The following is a 14,742-nucleotide window of genomic DNA, read 5'->3' as shown; positions in this document are numbered from 1 at the left end:
CTGGTCCTCTCCCTCCTCCCACTCTTCACCCTCTGATAGGTCCCAGTGTCTGTTGCTACCCTCTATGTGTCTTTTTTCAGGTGACATGCATCTGGAGAATAGTACACATAGACTTCAGTGTAAGAAAAAGCAATCCAGAGTTCACTTCACCCTTAGGCACATAAGAAAAGTTCTTTCTTTTTCTTTTCATCACAATGGCAGAGTGAAAGGCAAAAGATGTGAGAGGCTGAACAGAGATGACTGAATGTGATTGTCACTAGACTGGTCAACTTTCTATCTAAAAGCCATTGCAGATAATTTCCCAATTCATATTCATGTAGGAACATAAGACAGAAATACTGGCTAGGCGTGGTGGCTCACACCTGTAATCCCAGCACTTTGGGAGGTTGAGGTGGGCAGATCACGAAGTCAGGAGATTGAGACCATCCTGGCTAACATGGTGAAACCCTGTCTCTACTAAAAATACAAAAATTAGCCAGGCGTGGTGGCGGGTGCCTGTAGTACCAGCTACTTGGGGGGCTGAGGCAGGAGAATGGCGTGAACCTGGGAGGCGGAGCTTGCAGTGAGCCGAGATTGCGCCACTGCACTCCAGCCTGGGTGATAGAGGGAGACTCTGTCTAAAAAAAAAAAAAAAAAAAAAAGACAGAAATACTGAACGCATGGAAGGGCGGCTCAGAAGGTGAGATGTTACAGAGGAGTCAACATACCACACACACCAATCAACCTGAGTGAATAAACGGCACTATACCCCTATGAAATTAGATGTATAGAAACTTCCTTAGAGTAGTCTGAAACTTTAGGGTTTGCCAACATTGTTTAACAAAGCCACGATTTAGGAAAAAACCCAACAATTATATGCATATACTTTTAATAAAGGATATAGGAAGATAAAGCTGGCCAGTGTTTGTCAATATTTCTTCACCAAGACACATGGTTTTAAGAATACTATATACAGTCATTTTGAGCAGATTGGTGGGAAAAATAATTGTAGCAAATTGGCAACTTGGGCTTAACTACTGAGGTCTCCTTTTCTGGCACTCCAATATAGTTCATATATTACCAAGACCCACTGCCAGCTTTCCTTCTGTGTTCCTTCACTGATTAAGCCAGCAGAGTGAAAGTAATTATTCATTGAATGCATCTTATCTAATTGTTTTTTTTCTCTTTAATGCCATTCCCTACTAAGAATCTATTTCCTGATATATTGAATTCATTGTTGGTTTTAACTCGTTCTGCTGATGGCTGTGTACCATCCTCCCACAAATAACACATTTAATGGTTTTGAATACTGTGCAGGACACAGACCTAGCCCTTTTGGGGATGTAAACAGTCATGGGTTGCATGCTACTAGGAGCCACCCATTCATTATTATATTATACAATACCCGCATGCAAAAGTCTACAATTTAATATGGTACATTACAGCTATGGTTAAAGAAATGCAGATGTACAATACCTCATCAACCAATTCCTAACAAGATGGAATTCATTAATTTTCTAAGAATATGGATCTTTTCCAAGGGCCTGACTATCTTGTTAGATGCCCTCTGTGCTTCTGCATAGAACGTCTTTTGTACCGATTCTCTTAGCTACTCTGAGAGCAGAGATTCTGGAATGTATAAATTGAACATTCTTCATATGCTGTGATTCTTAGACTCTTTTTCTAAAAGGAGAAAACAGAGAATCATTCCTTTAAATTAAAGTATTTGCTCCTGCTGACCAGGCAGCCTGCTTTGGAGAAAATGTGTGTGTGTGTACATGTGCATACATGTATGTAGATATGTGTGATGAGAGGTGAAAAGAATAGGCTTTCAATGACTGTTACATTCCTATGAATTTGGGCCCTGCTAAATTTTAGGTTTATGTTACAATAATGTATAATATTCAGTATTCTTAAAACTTACTTGCTAGGATTGTGCTTAAATCTCCATTAACCTCAATGTCTATACTTTGTGCAATTTGGCATAAACATGGAGCGCATTCTTTACCTTGGCAATGTCTGCCTTGAGATTGGGCTCTATGTTGCCACAGGAGGTAATGGCACTGGTTGATGCCACATAGTGTGAAAAATATGTGTCACATGGGGCCAATAGGGGAAAGAGGCATATATTACATTCTTATAGAAAGTAAGAGTTGTACAAATTGCATACTTTTCAGATTTTTGACAAAATGTGACTCTTTCAAAATGTGATCCTGTTGTAAATACTCTCAAAATTCTAACTGCTCCATGATAATTCCAATCCTGGGAAGCCAAGTTACTTTAACAGTGTACTGTACATGGTAACTGTGAGCCCTGCATAAGACAGCTGTGTTCCATTGGGGACCACTTAAACTCTTTTCCCCTTAATATTTCCAGCTGTACCATGGGGAACATTTTCTTTTATTCTGTCTCTTTCTGAGGATCCTATTGGAGTGAATGGAAGAACATTAACAAAGTACTCTAAGTTCTGCAAGAACAAATCAGCAATGAGAGCACGGATAAAAGAATGGAGTACGCTATTTTGCTTAGAAATACTGTATGGTTAAACTTTTCATTCCAGTCCTATAATTAAAGACATGTAGGAGCACTAGAAAGTTACATAGCACCCTTCAGCAGTAGGATCCTAACAATGAGTATCTTCATTTTGCAAACGGAGAAAATGAGTATCAACGATTAGGGAATGAGAGTCCACAGAGGTTACTGGACAGGGATCCAAGGAAAACCAAGCAAAGAAGCCAGATCAGGGTGTGCTAATTATTAAACAGAACTCTGTATTCTTGATTAATAATCAACCAATTGGGTACCTATGTACATTAGTCAACACTCAAATGATCCATGGATGGAGATATTATCAGAGTCTATAAACCAATGAGACCAAAATGCTACAATAGGAATAGGATTTCTTTTTATCTCTAAGACCCCTGATAAAACACTGATTTATTTGGCTTTTTTTTTTCAGACAGAGTTTCACTCTCATTGCCCAGGCTGGAGTGCAATGGCACAATCTCAGCTCACCACAACCTCCGCCTCCCAGGTTCAAGCAATTCTCCTGCCTCAGCCTCCCGAGTAGCTGGGATTACAGGCATGCACCACCACTCCTGGGTAATTATTGTATTTTCAGTAGAGATGGGGTTTCTCCATGTTGGTCAGGCTGGTCTTGAACTCCCGACCTCAGGTGATCTGGCTGCCTTGGCCTCCCAAAGTGTTGGGATTACAGGCGTAAGCCACAGCGCCCAGCCTTATTTGGCCTTTTAAAGACAGTGTAAGTCTGTAAGACATTAAACAATCAGCTTTGCATTATAGCTTTCCTGAGCTTTACCTCTCCAGAACTTCCTTATAGTTAACTGACACTATATTTTGTGACTTGACTTCTGTGGGAGCTGAGTGCTGATACACCCTATGCATCAAAGAAGTTCTTGATGTTTTTCTGACTTTGAATCATAGTTAACAGCTGCTCTGCCTGAAAGCTTGGCATAAGATGATTGATGCGAAAGAGGAAGATTACCTTGAGGCCTACTCACTGTGTAGTAAGTAAAGGCCATACATGTAGAAAAGGTGCATATCTATATGAATAGAAGACAAGGCTTGTCTGTCATAAAACCATGGGGATGGCCAAATAAGCTTTCAAGAAAAACTCAAACAAGAGAGTATTTTGAGAAAGAGTGTAAGGGGAAATTTTTTTTCCATCTGAATATATAAGAAGACTTCATCATGAAACCCAGTGTGTGCACAGTCATTTAGGCTGCTTTTTAGCTTCTGAGTTTAAGAAACAGTCCTAATAAGTGTATTCATGTCTAGTATTCTCTCAAATGTAATGCTGACCACAATCTATTTAATTTATGACAAAAGTCTCACCTTGGTCAAAATTACCTAGGGGTCCAGATGAACAGGTTTTGTTGTTGCTTTAAGTAGCTGGATTGTTCACTTTCTCAGCTCCACTGGAACCCCAACACTAAATTGTGGCAGGCAACTCTTTTTTACTCGAAAATATTTCAGGGATGATAAATTAGTAAGCCAAATCATCCCTCTAGAAGCTCAATTCCTTGATACCCGTAAGATGCTTCTAACTTCCACTGATCTCTATAAGAGTTGGAGCTTTTATTGTCAGCAGTTGGGCACTAGACTGCTGAATGAAAAAAATGAAAGACATCAATACTCTTAAGATATTATTATTGCAAAGAAGCAGTACTAGTATTCTCACTCGTTGATTCAGGCACTAGGACTAAAAGAAAGGCTGATTATAAATAAATGGGTAAACTGATGCAAACTGTATTAATGGCTTAGCTACTACTGAAGCTAAAAAAAGAAGAAAGAGTTGGCATATTACTATTTGGTTATCACTGTCTGTACAATAGCCCCTGCTATGAAAACACAGCTCTTTAGGGCTAATCCTCAGGCTAATGTCAGCTGTGAAACTGCACCCTTATGAAAGGCAGTGAAATTAAACCTGAAAAGTCACTCTGAAAATCCTTAACAAAACCTATGGGCCATAACTTAGGCTTATGGATTTTCTTTCATCATAAAAATAATTCATAGAGGCTAAAATAAAACTAGGTAGCAGATAAATGAATAAAAGTAATTGGAGAATTTTACCACACCCTGACAAAAAAGTCTTTAAAACACTGATTATTATGTTGAATAAAGTTTATGTCCTGATTTTGATCTTCTTGAGTAGCTGTGGTGCTTTCAGGAACATTTGTGACAGAACAGGTTTTACACTGTTGTTCAAGTTCCAATTTGAGGACCTTGGTCACAGTGTACTGAATCACCCCCCCAAATTTTAGATACTTGATATAGTGATGGTTCAAAGTCTAGCAAATATTTAAGTTGCTATTTAGAGGAAAAGCATAATTAAACAAAGGCTTCAGGCTTTTAGCCTTGATTTTCACACCATAGCAGAATTTTGTATAGATATGCTGTACATGTTCACAAATGGACATGCACACAAACAGCAAATGTAGTCCGATTCCCTTCAACACCACAAAGGCCCTATATATGTGATTAATAATCTTTGTGGGGGAATTAAAGACCCTAAGGACATTTTCTGAATTTCCTTTTACCTGATAAGATGAATGAAAAGATATATTTTACATTTAGGCTTTCATGGATTGGGGGAGGGGAAATGAAGAAACAAAAAAATTGGCTTGAATTAACTGCTACCAAATTCCAAATTGGATTTCAGTCAGTAAATTAAATCATATGAAGTCCAGAAACATTTACACAGCAAGTATTTGATGGAATTCTTTCAAATTTTGAAGATTTGAATCCAACACGGTGACTTATTTTGAAGATTACAATGATTTCCAACATTGAACTCTGTAAGCCTCATGGGAGGCAGAGATGGTGAGTCCTGGGAATGAAGAGAAGAAATTCACAGATGAGCTGAACAACTGTAAATATTCATGTGGTAACACCCACTTGACAATAATATGCAACCATTAAAATTACATTTATGAAGAGTATAGATCAGCACTGAAAAATGTTAAGTGAAAAAGGCAGTATATAAAATTATATATACAATGCTATACATATATTTATTTATTTATTTTGAGACGGAGTCTTGCTCTGTCACCCAGGCTGGAGTGCAGTGGTGCGATCTCGGCTCACTGCAAGCTCCACCTTCCAGGTTAGCAACATTCTCCTGCCTCAGCCTCCTGAGTAGCTAGGACCACAGGCGCCCGCCACCATGCCTGCCTAATTTTTTGTATTTTTAGTAGAGACGGGGTTTCACCATGTGAGCCAGGATGGTCTGGATCTCCTGACCTCGTGATCCACCCGCCTCGGCCTCCCAAAGTGTTGGGATTACAGGCGTGAGCCACCAAGCCTGGCCTACAATGCTATATTTTTCACCCCCAAAATTATATTTGTAATAAGAGACTGAGGAAATACACTGAAGTATCGAAAGTGGTGGATTCATTAGTAATTTATTTTCATTTCTCTACTTTCTACTTGCATTTTCCACATTTTCTTTACTAAATATATAATTTGATACTTCAAAAATACTATTTTTGAAATCCACATGGAAATAACAAGAGCATTGAAATTGGGCAATTATGAATCTGAATTCTAGCTTTGCCTCTTATCTCCATAACTCTAGAAAAATAATGTCAATGGATCTTAGTTTGCTCATCTGTAAAATGGTATAATCTGCCTGAAACAATATCTGGCATATAGTAGGCCCTCAAGTAGCTATTTGTTTAAGCTTTCCGGAAAACGATTTGGCCTTATCCATTGACCCTTTAAAAAATTCATACCAGTAATTTTGCTTCCAGTATTCTATCCTATGGAAATGATTATAAATGAGGAGAAAGATTTATGTTTAGTGATATTATTCACAACCTTATAATTATGGAAAATTGGATAATGTATCTTATTAAATTTATTTTTCATTTTATGGGTACATAGTAGGTATGTATATTTATGTATTACATGAGATACTTTGATACATGCATGCAATGCATAATCATCACATTTTGGTATATGAGGTATCCATCATCTCAAGCATTTATCCTTTGTGTTACCAACAATCCAGTTATACTTTTATAGTTATTTTAAAATGTACAATTAAATTATTTTTGACTATAGTTACCCTATTGCCCTAGTAAATATTAGGTCTTATTCATTCTTTCTGGTTTTTTTTTGTAGCCATTAACAATCCCCAATTCCCCTCGAGCACTCACCCCTCCACTACCCTTCCCAGCCTCTGGTAATCATCATTCTACTCTCTAACTCCATGAGTTCAATTGTTTAAATTTTTAGCTCCCACAAATAAGTGGGAACATGTGACATTTGTCTTTCTATGCCTGGCTTATTTCACTTAACATGACCTTCAGTTCCATCCATGTTGCAAATGACAGGATCTCATTCTGTTTTATGGCTCAGTAGTACTCCTTTGTATATATGTACCACATTTTCTTTATCCACTCATCTGTTGATGGACACTTAGGTTGCTTCCAAATCTTGGCTATTGTGAATCATGCTGCAATAAACATGGGAATGCAGGTATCTCTTCAATATATTGATTTCCTTTCCTTTGGGTATATACCTAGGAGTAGAATTGCTGGATCATATGGTAGCTTTATTTTTAGTTTTCTGAGGAACCTCCAAACTGTATTCCATAGTGGCTGTATTATTTACATTCCCATCAACAGTGTAGGAAGGTTTGCTTTTCTCTGAAACTTTGCCAATATCTGTTATTTTTTTACTTTTTAATAGTAGCTATTCTGACTGCTGTGTGATGGTATCTCATTGTGGTTTTGATTTGCATTTCTCTGATGATTAAAAATGTTAAGCATTTTTTCATATGTTTGTTGGCCGTTTGTATGTCTTCTTTGGACAAGTGTCTGTTTATGTCCTTTCCCACTTTTTTCCTTTTTTATCCTTGCCAGCATTTGTCATTGCCTGACTTTTAGATAAAAGCCACGTTAACTGGGGTGAGATATCTCCTCGTAGTTTTGATTTGTATTTCTCTGATTATCAATGATGTTGAGCACCTTTTCCTATATCTGTTTGCCATTCATATGTCCTCTTTTTAGAAACGCCTATTCAGATCTTTTGCTCATTTTTAATTGGATTATGAGATTTTTTCCTATTTGTTTGAGCTCCTTATATATTCTCCTTATTAATATGTTGTTGGATGGGTAGTTTGCAAATATTTTCTCCCATTCTGTGGGATGTCTCTTCACTTTCTTGATTGTTTTCTTTGCTGTGCAGAAGTTTTGTAGCTTGATATCATCCCATTTGTCTATTTTTGCTTTGGTTGCCTGTGCTTGTAGGACATTACTTAACAAATTTTTGCCCAGTCCAATGTCCTGGAGTTTCCCCAGTGTTTTCTTGTAGTAGTATCATAGTTTGAGGTCTTAGACTTGTCTTTAATCGATTTTTATCTGATATTTGCATATGGTGAAAATAGGGGTCTAGTTTCATTCTTCTGCACATGGATACCCAGTTTTCTCAATGCATGTTTGTGAAATATTTGTCAAAAATGAGTTCACTGTAGATGTATGGATTTTTTTCTAGGTTCTCTATTCTGTTCCATTACAGTACCATACTATTTTGGTTACTACAGCTCTGTAGTGTAATCTGAAGTCAGGTAATGTGATTCCTCCAGTTTTGTTCTCTTTGCTCAAAATAGCTTTGGCTATTCTTTTTTGTGGTTATATATATATTTTAAGATTCTTTTTCTATTTCTGTGAAGAATGTCATTTGTATTTTGATAGGGATTGCATTAAATATGCAGATTGCTTTGGGTAATATGGACGTTTTAACAATATTGATTCTTCCAATCCATGAACATGGAATATCTTTCCATTGTTTGTGTTTACTTTTCATTTTCTTGCATCAGTGTTTTATAGTTTTCATTGTAGAGATCTATCACTTCTTTGGTTAATTCCTAGGTATTAATTTTATTTGTAGCTATTGTAAATAGAATTACTTTCTTATTTTCTTTTTCAGATTGTTCATTGTTGCCATATAAAAATGCTACTGGTTTTTATATGTTGATTTTGTATCCTGCAACTTTACTGAATGTGTTTATGTAATTGTTTTTTGGTGGAGTCTTTAGGTTTTTCCAAATGTAAGATCGTATCATCTGCAAGCAATGATAATTTCACTTCTTCCTTTCTAGTTTGGATGCCCTTTATTTCTTTTTCTTGTCTGACTCTTCCAGCTAGGCCTTCTAGTACTGTGGTGAATAACAGTGAACGCCACACTGTCTTGACTACTATAGCTTTACAGAATGATTTATTTATTTATTTTTAGTTTTTTCTAATTTTTAGTTTTCTGGGTACATAGTAGGTGTATATATGGGGTTCATGAGAATGTTTTGATACAGGCATACAATGTGAAATAAATGCATCATAGAAAATGGAGTGGCCATCTTCTCAAACATTTATCCTTTGAGTTACAAATAATCCAATTATAACTCCTTTGAGTTATTTAAAAATGTATAATGAAGTTATTACTGACTTCAGTCACTCTGTTGTGCTATCAGATAGTAGGCCTTATTCATTCTTTCTAACTTTTGTTTGTACCCATTCACCATCCCCACCTCCCTCCCAGCCCCCTACTACCTTTCCCAGCCTCTGGTAACCATCTTCCTACTTTCTATCTCCATGAGTTCAATTTTAATGTTTTCAAGGTTCATCCATGTTGTAACATGCATCTTTTTTGTTGCCAAATAGTATTTCATTATATGGATATACTACATTTTCTTTATCTATTCATCAATACATGGACATTTGGGTTGCTTCCACTTTTGGCTATTATGAATAATGGTATGAACATTTAAGTACAAGTTTTTGGGTGGATATATGTTTTCATTTTCCTTGGTTACATACATAGGAGTAGAATTGATGTGTCATATGGTAATTATGTTAACATTTTGAGGGATTGCCAAACTGTTTTCCAAAGTGACTGCACCTTTCACATTCCCAACAGCAATGTATCAGGGTTCTTATTTCTCCACATCCTTTCCAATACGTTATCTGTCTTTTGGATTATAGCCATCCTAGTGGATGCTAATGGTATCTCATTGTGGCTTTGATTTGCATTTTCCTAATGGCTAATGATGTTGAGCATCTTTTCATGTGTTTACTAATCATTTGTGTATCTTCTTTGGAAAAATGTCTATTCAGATCCTTTGCCAATATAGAAACATGCATTGTTTTTATTATCGAATTGTAAGAGTTCTTTATATATTCTCCACACAAATATCTTATCAGATATTTGATTTGCAAATATTTTCTCGTCAAAGACCATATATTGTACGATTCAATTTATATGAAATTCCAGAATAGATAAATCTATAGAGACAGAAAGTAGATTAGCAATTGCCTAGGAATGGGAGTGAAAGAAATGGGGAGTGACTGCTAATGTGTATGGGGTTTCTTTTTGGGGTAATGAAAATGTTCTAAAATTGATTGTGGTATGGTGATGGTTGTAAAACTCTGTGAATATACTAAAAACCACTGAATTGTACAGTTTAAGTGGTCGAATTATATGGTATGTGAATTGTATCTCAATAAACATAATAAATAAACTTTTAAATTTAAACTGCACTCATACGAGTTTTTCAAATAACCCTAGTAATTTTTCTTCATCATCATCATCATCATAATAGCCATTATTATTATTATGTTTTTGAGACAGGGTCTCATTCTATTGCCCAGGCTGGAGTGCATTGTTGCAATCGCAGCTCACTACAGCCTCTACCTCCCAGGTTGAAGTAATCTTCTTGCCTCAGCCTCTTGAGTTGCAGGGACCACACGTCTGTGCCAACATGTGCGGCTATTTTTTTCTAATTTTTGTAGAGACAGGGTCTTACTATGTTGCCTAGGCTGGTCTCAAACTTCTAGGCTCAAATGATCCTCCTGTCATGGCCTTGCAAAGTGCTGGGATTACAGATATGAACTACTGTACCCAGCCAAAATAATTATTTATAACAGTCGCATAATATTTTATCATGATGAAGCAGCAATTTATTTCACCATTTCTCTATTACTCGATATGTAGTTTTAAAATTTTCTATTCTTATAATATATTGATGATAAACAGATGTGCAGACTTCATTAAGATGCATTCCTAAAATGGAGTAGTTAACAGATAAAAATGTATGAGCTTTTATTCAACATAGTACTGGAAGTCCTAGCTAGAGCAATCAGACAAGAGAAAGAAAGAAGGAGCATCCAAATTGGTAAAGAGGAAGTCAAACTGTCACTGTTTGCTGATGATGTGACCATATACCTTGACAATCTTAAATACTCATCCAAAAAGCTCCTAGAACTGGTAAATAAATTCAGCAAAGTAAGGGATTGAAACTTCAACCAATCAAAGGGGATTTACCCCTAAGCTAAAATGAGTCACAGCTACAAGTTAGGGATTGAAGCATCAACCAATCATATAGGGAGTTTAAACTCTAGCTGCAACCTGATGTTTTTAACCAGTCAGGCTCACCAACCCACAAATGGAGAGAAAATAAGCTAATCCTATAAAGTAGAAAAAAGAAAAGGGGAGGAGTCATAAGGGGATATAAGCATAAGACACCCAAGCCAGAAACATCATCACTTCCAGGTCCCCTTCCACTGCATGGAAGCTTTACCTTTGCTTTCACTTTACTTTCACTTTAATAAATCTTGCCACTGCAACAACAACAACAAAACAAAAACAAAAACAAAAACAAAACAACAACAGCAAAAAATAAATTCAGCAAAGTTTCAAATTAATGTACATGATCACTATCTCTGCTATACACCAAGAGCAACCAAGCTGAGAATCAAATCAAGAACACAAGCCCTTTCACAATAGCTGCAGAAAAAAACCCAAATGAAAGAAACAAACAAAAAACAAACAAACAAACTTAGGAATATATCTAACCAAGGAGGTGAAAGACTTCTACAAGGAAAACTACAAAACACTGCTGAAAGATATCATAGATGACAAAAACTAATGGAAACACATCCCATGCTGATGGATGGATAGAATCAATCTTGTGAAAATGACCATACTGCCAAAAGCAATCTACAAATTCAATGTAATTCCGATAAAAATACCACTATCATTCTTCACAGCACTACAAAAACAATCCTAAAATTAATATGGAACCAGAAAAAGAGCCTGCATAGTCAAAGCAAGACTAAGCAAAAAGAACAAATCTGGAGGCATCACATTACCCAACTTCAAACTATACTATAAGGCCATAGTCACCAAACAGCATGGTACCGGTATAAAAACAGGTACATAGGCCAGTGGAACAGAATAGAGTACCCAGAAATAAAGCCAAACACTTAACAGCCAACTGATCTTCAATAAAGCTAACAAAAACATAAAGTGGGGAAAGGACACCCTATTTAACAAATGATCCTGGGATACTTGGCAAGCCACATGTAGAAGAATGAAACCTGATCCTCATCGCTCACTTTATACAAAAATCAACTGAAGATGAATCAAAGACTTAAATGTAAGACCTTAAATCATAAAGATTATAGAAGACAACATCAGAAAACCCCTTATACATAGTGGCTTAGGCAAAGACTTCATGACCAATAACCCAAAAGCAAATGCAACAAAACCACAAAACCACAGATAAGTAGATGGGATTTAATTAAACTAAAATCTCCTGCACACCAAAAATGATAATAATAATAATAATAATAATAATAATAATAATAATAATAATCAGCAGCAGCAGGAGAGTTAACAGACAATCCACAGAGTGGTAGAAAATTTTCACAATCTATACATCCAACAAAGGACTAATGTTCAGAATCTACAAAGAACTCAAACAAATCATTGAGAATAAGACAAACAATCCCATCAAAAAATGGGCTAAGAACATTAATAGACAATTCTCAAAAGAAGATATACAAATGGCCAACAAGCATATGGAAAAATTCTCAACATCACTAATTATCAGGAAAATGCAAATCAAACCACAAAGCAATACCACCTCACTCCTGGAAGCATTGTCATAGTCACAAAATTAAAAAAAAAAAAAAAAAAGATGTTGACATGGATGCGGTGAAATGGGAACACTTTTTATGTTGTTGATGGGAATGTAAACTAGTACAACCACTATGGAAAACAGTGTGGAAATTCCTTAAAGAACTAAAAGTAGATCTACTGTTTGATCCAGCAAACCCATTATCAGGTATCTACCCAGACAAAAAGAAGTCATTATACAAAAAAGATACTTGCACACGTTTATAGCAGCAGAATTTGCAATTGCAAAAATATGGAACCAGCCCAAATGCCCATTAATGAACGAGTGGATAAAGAAAATGTGGTATGTGTGTGTGTGTGTGTGTGTGTATATATATATACATATATATATATGTATATGAAATATGTGGAATACTACTCAGCCATAAAAAGGAACGAAATAATGGTATTCACAACAACCTGGATGGAATTGGAGACTATTATTCTAAGTGAAGTAACTCAGGAATGGAAACCCAAGCATTGTATGTTCTCATATGTGGGACCTAAGCTATGAGGATGCAAAGGCATAAGACTGATACCTTGAAGTTTTGGGACTTGGGGGAAAGGGTAGGGGCAGCAAGAGACAAAAGACTACACATTGGGTATGGTGTACACTACTCAGGTGATGGGTGCACCAAAATCTCAGAAATCACCACTAAAAAACTTATTCATGCAACCAAACACCACCTGTTCCCCAAAAACCTACCAAAATAAAAAAAAAAAGGTTATATTTGAAAAAGAATCCTGAGAAATATCTTTAAAAAATTATTTATTTATTTATTTATTTAGAGATGGAGTTTTGCTCTTGTTGCCCAGGCTGGAGTGCAATGGCGCGATCTCAGCTCACCACAACCCCTGCCTCCTGGGTTCAAGCAATTTTCTTGCCTCAGCCTCCTGGGTAGCTGGGATTACAGGTATGTGCCACCACACCTGGCTAATTTTGTATTTTTAGTAGAGATGAGGTTTCTCCATGTTGGTCAGGCTGGTCTTGAACTCCCGACCTCAGGTGATCCAGCCGCCTCGGCCTCCCAAAGTGTTGGGATTACAGATGTAAGCCACTGCACCCAGCGAAAAATCTTACGAAATAAAAATCTTACTTTCACGAAAAAAATAAAAAATAAATAAGAGAACTCTTACAATTTAATAATATAAAAACAACCCAATTTTGTAAATGGGCAAACTATTTGAACAGGCACTTATTAAATAAGATATACAGATGGCAAACTGTGACAGAAAAAGGTGCCAAACATCATTAATTTTCAGGAAAATACAAATCCCAATAGAAGGGCTAAAATTTAAAAGTTCGATAATATCAAGTGTTTTCAAGGATGTGGGCCAACTAGAACTCTCCTTCCATGCCAGTGGAAATGTAAAATACACAACCACTTTGGAAACTATTTTGACAGTGTGGTGATTCCTAAAGGATCTAGAACCAGAAATACCATTTGACCCAGCAATCCCATTACTGGATATATACCCAAAGGATTATAAATCATTCTACTATAAAGACACATGCACACATACGTTTATTGCAGCACTGTTCACAATAACAAAGACTTGGAACCAACCTAAATGCCCATCAATGATAGACTGGATAAAGAAAATGTGGCACATATACACCATGGAATACTATGCAGCCATAAAAAAGGATGTGTTCATGTCCTTTGTAGGGACATGGATGAAGCCGGAAACCATCATTCTCAGCAAACTAACACAGGAACAGAAAACCAACCACCACATGTTCTCACTCATAAGTGGGAGCTGAACAATGAGAACACATGGACATAGGGAGGGGAACATCACACACCGGGGCCTGTCAGGGGTTGGGGGGCTAGAGGAGGGATAGTCTTAGGAGAAATACCTAATGTAGATAGATCACAGGTTGATGGGTTCAGCAAACCACCATGGCACATGTATACCTATGTATCAAACTTGCACGTTCTGCACATGTATCCCAGAACTTAAAGTATAGTTTAAAAAACATAGAACTTACTTAATCTGATAAAGCCATCCAGAAAGTATGAGAGAGTGAGCATCTACCATACACAGGGACAGTACAGAAAAATGGTTCATTAAAAAAAAAAATTCTATGCTTACTATATGACTTGGCCATCCCACTCCTTGGTATTTACCCAAGCACAGGTTTACACAAAGTCTTGGTCACAAATGTTTATAGCAGATTTATGTGTATGAGCAAAAAACTAGAAACAACTCTGATATCCATTAATAGATGGAAAAGTAAATTTTAGTGTGTGTGTGTGTGTGTGTGTGTGTGTGTGTGTGTGT

The 14,742-nt window shown here is 36.5% G+C and overlaps 1 protein-coding gene across 2 annotated transcripts in view; it reads right to left on the bottom strand.

The window, feature by feature from the left end:
• Positions 1-851: 851 nt before the first annotated feature.
• Positions 852-14,742, bottom strand: part of ZDHHC15 (zinc finger, DHHC-type containing 15) — a 174,017-nt gene continuing 160,126 nt past the window's right edge. For both annotated transcript variants that reach the window (XM_011962253.1, XM_011962254.1), the window contains one exon: positions 852-5,329. The gene's annotated coding sequence lies outside the window, so the exon portion shown is untranslated. The remainder of the gene's footprint in view (positions 5,330-14,742) is intronic.

This window comes from Colobus angolensis, unplaced genomic scaffold, assembly GCF_000951035.1.
Source record: "Colobus angolensis palliatus isolate OR3802 unplaced genomic scaffold, Cang.pa_1.0 Scaffold589, whole genome shotgun sequence".
NCBI classification, from domain to species: domain Eukaryota; kingdom Metazoa; phylum Chordata; class Mammalia; order Primates; family Cercopithecidae; genus Colobus; species Colobus angolensis.
This window is presented reverse-complemented; position numbering and strand designations above follow the sequence as displayed.